Source organism: Etheostoma spectabile, chromosome 20, assembly GCF_008692095.1.
Source record: "Etheostoma spectabile isolate EspeVRDwgs_2016 chromosome 20, UIUC_Espe_1.0, whole genome shotgun sequence".
NCBI classification, from domain to species: Eukaryota; Metazoa; Chordata; class Actinopteri; order Perciformes; family Percidae; genus Etheostoma; species Etheostoma spectabile.
The window spans coordinates 18,480,737-18,488,289 of NC_045752.1; the positions used below are offsets into that span (position 1 = coordinate 18,480,737).

The 7,553-nt window shown below is 41.5% G+C and overlaps 1 protein-coding gene and 1 long non-coding RNA gene across 12 annotated transcripts in view; one reads left to right on the forward strand and one right to left on the reverse strand.

The window, feature by feature from the left end:
* The window catches only part of myt1lb (myelin transcription factor 1-like, b), a 108,620-nt gene that overhangs the window by 55,590 nt on the left and 45,477 nt on the right, over nt 1–7,553 (reverse strand). The window lies entirely within an intron of this gene.
* The window catches only part of LOC116669975 (uncharacterized), a 21,271-nt gene that overhangs the window by 3,790 nt on the left and 9,928 nt on the right, over nt 1–7,553 (forward strand). The window contains exon 2 of the long non-coding RNA XR_004326922.1: nt 5,671–5,677. This is a non-coding gene — a long non-coding RNA (uncharacterized LOC116669975). The remainder of the gene's footprint in view (nt 1–5,670; nt 5,678–7,553) is intronic.

The window sequence follows — 7,553 nt, forward strand, 5'->3', positions numbered from 1 at the left end:
GGGGGGGGGGGGGCTTGGAGTAACGACCCCGAGCAGACGAGGGCAAGCAATTATAACACAGACTGATCTCCCTCATTCTATCATTAAAGAGAATGGCGAGTAATAAGGATGAGGGAGAACACCACGGGAGAGCAAGTGTTCAGTGGGAGTGAGACAAAGGGAATGTGTTAGAGAAAGCGAGAGAGAGAGAGAGTGTATATGAATGTGTGTGTGTGTTAGAGGGACACCTTGTGTGAACAGCCAGGCCAGGGATTCACCGACACGCTTGTCACGTTCAACAATTATGTTGAATAATTAAAACGTTTCATTAACTTGATCATTTCCTGTTCAGCCATGTTTCAGCTCTGACACCGGCAATTAAAGCCCGGGCCAGGACTGCACGCCTCTCTCATTCGGCCAGTCGGCGACAGAGGACAACCTTATGTCTTTTCTACGGAAACAGAAATCTGACAGGGGAAAAATGAGGGGCTTTAGCCGTTATCCACCTTACTTAAATGTTCTCAACACCTCAGTGCAAAAGCACACCGAGGCTGACAATGAAATCTCCGTGCTCAAGGTGAAATCGTGCAAATCTGGATTCAGTTTGCTTGGACTGTTTTTGATCAATGCAAATAAGGGAAGTGGTTTACTTTTGCAAGCCAGCCTTAGGGCACTGAGACCTCCACCTTGAACACCTCTACATACTGATAGCTTTAACGTGGTGTGTAATCTTTCTAGAATTATTTTCTGATACATGCAGTCAAGTGAACAAATACCGTATTCCTGTAAGCCAGACATCCATCACCTTGCATCATGATAGACTACTCTTTTATGATGTGATACTGTAAGAACTGCACTTGCTCGACTACACAACACCCAACAACACAAAACTATCTTCAAAAAATCATGGCCTTTGTTTCAAATCAGGGTTTCAATTCCTCACTGTGCATTAACACCATAATTAGCAAAATCCTGTGCTGTCCTAGTTACGTAAGACAGATCTTTTTGTCTTTTGAAATTGGATTACGGCAGGAGGAGCCATTTATTTCCAGAAATGGGGGGATTGGGGGCATTTTTTATCCCAATGCCTGTACCATGCGGTCTCTGGCACAAAGCTATCCTCCCCTATTGAGCCCATCCGCAGTACTTATACACCCCAATAAACACGATTAGCATGGCAGACTGTAAATATGCAAATGACAAAAGAGATGTGGAGGGGAATGTTTATGCTGTGAGCTCTCTGTCTGCCCTCCCCCACCCCACCTTGCACATGAAAACCATGATGATGATGTTTATTGAGATGGGGTCTCTGTTAAAGCTATCTTTATTTTTTTCCTTTCATAAAACAAATTCAACCATGTAATTGAGGCTTTGAATGGAATGGGATGCCTTCACTTTCCATGTCTTTAATATTTGCTGTGGCTGCTTTCATCGGGCGCCATCACGGGGCCGCTGCCAGGACGCACGGGTGCCCTCTCTAAACTGCTTCTTCCCACATGTCATCGAACCGGGACCACAAGCTGAAATTGTTTCTATGTGAGGACCCCATGTCCTGTACCCTGAAAATGTGTACACTAATAATACCAGTTAAAAGAAACTCAGAGAAGCTGATTGTTCAACGTACACTTCGGCCATACAGTATCCAGATTTGGGCTAACCTATTCTGAGGGTCTATGTCTGCTTTGGCAGTTCCATCTCTAAACTGCTGAAGACGTCTGATGCCAGGAGTCAGGCTACTCACTGCCATATCCGTGATGCGACCTGAAATCTGGAATGATTGGCATATTATATATGAGGGACTCAAATGAAATCAATGTGACTACATCTGAGTGTTTGACATGTATACTCCACTTCTACCTATACTGGATTTTTGAGGCTGATACCAATATTAACATTTGAGAGTTTGAGAGGTTATTTAAGGTTATTTAAGTATACTGATTTTATCTTGAAGAGCCCCTATTATGTTTTGGATTTGTCCCATGTTGTAGTGTGATATATAGTTGTTTGTGTGTGTAATAGATGTATAAAGTGCAAAAAAACTTTCTCTCCCACAGACAGCACTTATCTTAACTGCCTTAAAATGGTTCGCCCACAGTCCTGTTTGAAATTCCTCAATTAATGATGTCATTAGTTGAGAATGCCAGCCCAGTTTTTCTTATGTGCTGCCTATATGTGGCTTGTTAATATTTGGTTGACCAATCACAACAGAGTGGGCCAGTTGACCAATCAGAGCAGACTGGGCTTTTCAGGAAGGCGGGACCAAGATCTCAGACAGAGAGTTTTAGGTGGAGACGCTCTAGCAATGGGAAGTATGAGAAATGCTGTATGTTTTTTGAACATCAAAGCATGTAAACCAGTTCTAATAGACCCCAAGAGTACAAATATGACACTGAAAAGGAAAACAATAGGAGCTCTTTAATAGCATTTCTGGCATCATAGATTATTAACTGCTCAGTTCTCACCATAACTTTACCAACACTATTTTGTTTGTGCCACTACGGGGAAAAAACTGTAATTTGTATCCAAAAAATAGTGGGTAAGGATCCAGCTGTGGAAAAAAAACAAAAGCCTACAAATTGCAGATCTAAACTTGAATCAGATAGCAGCAAGCTTTGCCAACAGCTTGGGATACATTCTGAGCCAGGCTGGAAGAACAGGAAAAACCAGACTCATGTCAAATCTTCAACAATTACATCAAGCTAATCCAGTTATCATGTATGAAGAATGGGGCCCACAACTTCCTGTTGAGCCTTCTGATGGTGTTGTGGCACCAGTTTAATGTCTATGATGGGCACAATCCCAGTCCTGTCTTTAACCTGATCCCTAGTCAACTTAAATAATGTCCTCTCACTAAATGGGACATTTACATTCTACTATAGTTAATTTGCATTTCCTCAGTTAAATCACTGTAACTTGCTATCATTCACCTGACCCTTGTCATCGTACATAGTTCTCTACCGATTCCTCTGTGTGTGTGGTGTGTGTGTGTGAGAGATGTATGTGAGTAAAGGCTTTCATGGATGCATGCAGGTAGTGTATGTATCCAAAACACACACACACACACACACACACACACACACACACACACACACACACACACACACACACACACACACACACACACACACACACACACACACACACACACACACACACACACACACCCCTGTGCACAAGCCTAACAGCAACAGCCTATCTGACGCAGCCCAGGCTGCTCCATGCAAAGTCAAGCGTGTTCGTCCTGAAGACTATCAGCTCTCCGGGGAGAAAGGCCATGGAGCAGCATTATCGACATTATAGACGCCTCAGCCTGGAGATAGGCTTCACATCGATCCCCTGATTAATTACTATCTGCAGGCAGCAGCAGAGTGAGGGGGAGAGAGAGAGAGAGAGAGAGAGGAGGAGAGAGAGAGCGAGAGAGGTGGGGGGTTTGAATGACAGAAAATGGGGAATGGTGTGGAAAGAGTGAAAGTGAAGGGGGATGAAAGATTAAGGAGAGAGAGGAGCGGGAGTACACCTTGTACAATCTATGGATATCAGCTAAAGGCTACGCAGTAATCTTCCAGGTGGAATAATATTTTTATTGATATATAGGTAGCCAGGAAGCCTTATCTTAGCTGCAACCACCCCCTACCATACAGCCAAGGACAAAATGAAATTCACACATTACTGGGGTGGAAACAACTTGCAAAGACAAGTAGAGGACACTGAAATAGCCACTATTGAGTTCCAAACATTTTGTACTGTACAGGAAGCAAATAGTGAAAATGAATATGTATGTGCATGTAAAAATCTATTCTAGCCTCTCTGTACATGGCTAACGTAACAGTCAGAACTGGACCTGCTGTGGGGAGGCAGGCTGAGTGGCTAACATTAATGAACTCCAGTTAGATCCTTTGGTATACCCCCCCCCCCCCCCCCAGGAGACTGTGGAACATAAGTCAATAAGCCTGTGTAAGATAAAGACAAAGAAATGCTAGTATTGTAATGCACGCAGCGGGGACAATGCAACGCCAACGGCGGAAACAGCATCGGTCATGTGAGTTACACGTTCACAACGTCTTAATACTTAATACTAAATCCGGCAAAGCCGTTTCCTTCTCCCATTCTGCGCATTAACCAAAAAAGCGCAGCGACGACGAGAAAAAAAAAAAAAAAAACACCTCATCCGCTCCACACAACTCTCTCTGTATTTGAGACGGGGGGGGGGGGGGAGAATCACGGAAGGCTTGTATCGTGTGGATCCGCTGACATTTTTGTTGTCATTCCTTAGAAATCCTCATGGCGGAGACAAAAACTAGGCACTGCAACTTTAACTGCTGACCAGTGTGATTGGCATGCAGGAGGGACGCTCCTTAATGTGCTAGGATGATATTACGTAACTATGACCAGGATGCACACTTTTTATTGGCTTGACTGTGTATAAATGTGATATCTTCACATCACAGATGACCAACAAATGCCAAACTAGTGCTGGCAAAAATACAACAACAATCTTTGCTACTGAGACTTTTGTCGAGTTCAGTATGTACCAGGATTGCTTCCAGGAAATAGCCACTGCCTCCCACTCTAAGCGTGACCAAGGCTCTTGCCTTCTTCAGCCTACTCAGCTTTAATGTTTTGGAAGGGAGGCACCCAAACCTTAAATAGTGTTACAAACCTGGTCGCATATTGAGTAACTAAGTGAAGCTTTCTGCAGCGCAGGTGGCCTGTTGCCAAGCTCGGTCCATAATCGCTGCCCTCGACACTTCCCGTACGTCACAAACTTTGGTCGAAGGATACCGATGAGACCAATTAAGGGCTTCGGGGCTCGCCAGAAACTATTAGCAAAACTATTTCTCCATTTCAAAAACTTTTCTCCGATATTGTCACGTTTTATTGCCTTTTTAATAAGGGTGGGAATCACCAGCGACACGATATCATTACAACGCTAATGTCATGATACAATATTTTAAACATATGGCAACATTACGCGATATATTTCAATTTATAACCAACCTCAAATTCCAATTTCTAATGCTGCTTCCTCCCCCAACAAAAACAACTTTGTCAACATCTGTTTTATCTAAAAAGACCTATTTATCTGTTTGTACATCTCACTTCAATTTTATTGCCGCAAAATGGGATTGTCAAGTAGACAAACTGACCAACACATATTAAAATACATCAATACTTGGTGTGGTATGTATTGATACAGTATTGCCATGGAAAATATTGCAATACTATGCTGTATTGATTTTTTCCCCACCCCTACTTTTTAGTCAGACTCTACAGGTGTTTTATCATTACATGGTGTAGGAACTTTTTTGACAGATTTTTGCACCTTTCCTGTTCTGAAGGGACGGGCAGGTGCATCTGCATTTGTAGAACGGCTAATAGGGACGTCCAGTCTCTGAGAAGACCTGTAATTGGCCAAAGTCTAAAGTCCTCTAAAACCTGAAAAAAGAGCCAAGAAGAGGTGCAGAAATCTAGTTTTGTCTCAGAACACTTACATATGCTTAAAGCTTTTTTTGCCCAATGACGCCAAATTAAAACTTCCTACCCCATCTTTTAAGGCCTAAATGGAGTGTTATATCTACATAGAGGAACCCCAACACTGAGACTCAACATGTATAGCCTGAGTTTGTGTGCTGGACTGCAATGTAACTGACTGGGCAGCAGACGTGAACAATATCTTTCTCATAATTGTAGGCAATGTGTGTTTATTGCAAAAAAACATCAATAACAGTGATAATGCTGAGTATTTAGGCAAACATTTTCAAAAATCCAATCGATAAGTAAGCAAGAACCACATGCACATGACAAAATAAAATACAGAAGTCCAGTTAAGCTTATCCCCATACTGTTGCATTTCTAAAAAAGTGACAATAGCTATTTAAAATACTAGAAGGAACATTTTCCAGTGACAAAGGAAACCTTTAAATTTCAAATAAAGCTGTGTTCTACCTTCCACCCACTCAACTCACCCAACAAGAACTTTAGGACTGTAGGCGGAGATAGAGTGATAGAGTTGTGCTGTATGGGCAATGAACTGATATTGTCTAGCTAACATTAAAAAAGTGGATCACATCACTCCAGTTTTGAAGTCTTTACACTGGCTTACTGTGCTTTAAAGGATTGATTTAAATTTTTTTTTGCTAGTTTATGAATCACGAAACGGTTTAGGGCCCAAATGTATTTCTATCTGCTGCTACACTGAACCACCCAGACCTCTCAGGTCGTCTGGGACAGGTCTGCCTTCTGTCCCCAGAGTCAGAACTAAGCGGGGGGAAGCAGCGTTCAGTTTTTACGCTCCACATCTCTGGAACAGACTCCCAGAAAACTGCAGGTCCGCTGCTACTCTCAGATCTTATAAATCAAGGCTGAAGACCTTTCTTTTTGATAAATAATTGTTCACTTCTTAGACTGAAGTTGCACTGTTAATAATATTTAAGTCGGACCAAAATTTATATCGGACCATTCTCATGTAGGATTTCAAAATTAAAGGCTTAAACGTCCAATTAAAGCTATATTTAAAATCTTCAGGTTGTTAATTAAAGCCATTTTTTACTCTTATTTTCAGGCTACTCTAAAAAGCAATCCTCCTGTTAAGCCAGATTCATTCCATATCAGGGTGGGGCAACACATATCCAGTGTGTCACTCGGGTAATATCGGACCATTTCGATGCCGGATTTTAAAACGAAAGGCTTAAATGTCCAATTAAAGCTATATTGTAACTCTTTTTCAGGCTGTCAAAGCCATATTTTAACTCTTTTTCAGGCTACTCTAAAAACTGTGTGACAATCAGCAGAGGTAAGATCAAAACTAAATGAATTGATAAGACAGTGATTTGACGGTTCTGATGAACACTCCTAAACAATAAAGCAAAAAGGGAAAATTATTATCATTATTGTTGGCTGAAACAAATATTGGGTTGTTTTTGTTTGACATCTTGTGAGAATCGGGTTGTAGCCAGTCCGGGGGTATTTCCTGAACAGCAGGAAACAGTCACCCTCACGTTGGAGAAATTCTCAGAAATATGTTCGGACATACAATAGATTTGAAGGTGAAATCTACAAGATACAGTTGGAGCTGTTCAGGGTTTTGCGAAGTTCGCCTTATATTGACGACTATATTGTAGTGTAAAGAGAAGTACTTCCACTCTCAGAGTACAAAGTCACATGATCCTGCGGGGCACGTCAGTGGTGGATGAGATGGTAAATAAATATGGCTCTGCCTGTATAGAATGCTACCGTATTGGTCGACAAAGTTTGGGTTTCCACAAAATGGTTCATTGAGTACAGGGAAACTGACAGGTCAGCCACTACTCTAAGATCTTTTAAATCAAGGCTGAAGACCTACCTTTTGGATGTTGCCTTTCTTTAAATAATCGTTAATTTCCTATACTGAAGTTGCATTGTTAAAATGACATGACAATCTTATCTGCTTTTGTATTTTTAGTTGTTTTAACTGCTCTTTAATGTTTAATCTCTTATTCTGCAGTGTAACTTTTATTCCCGTATTTTATCTACGTTTAATTTCTTAATCGTTTTTAACTGCTCTTTAATGTTTTATGTAAAGCACTTTGAACTGC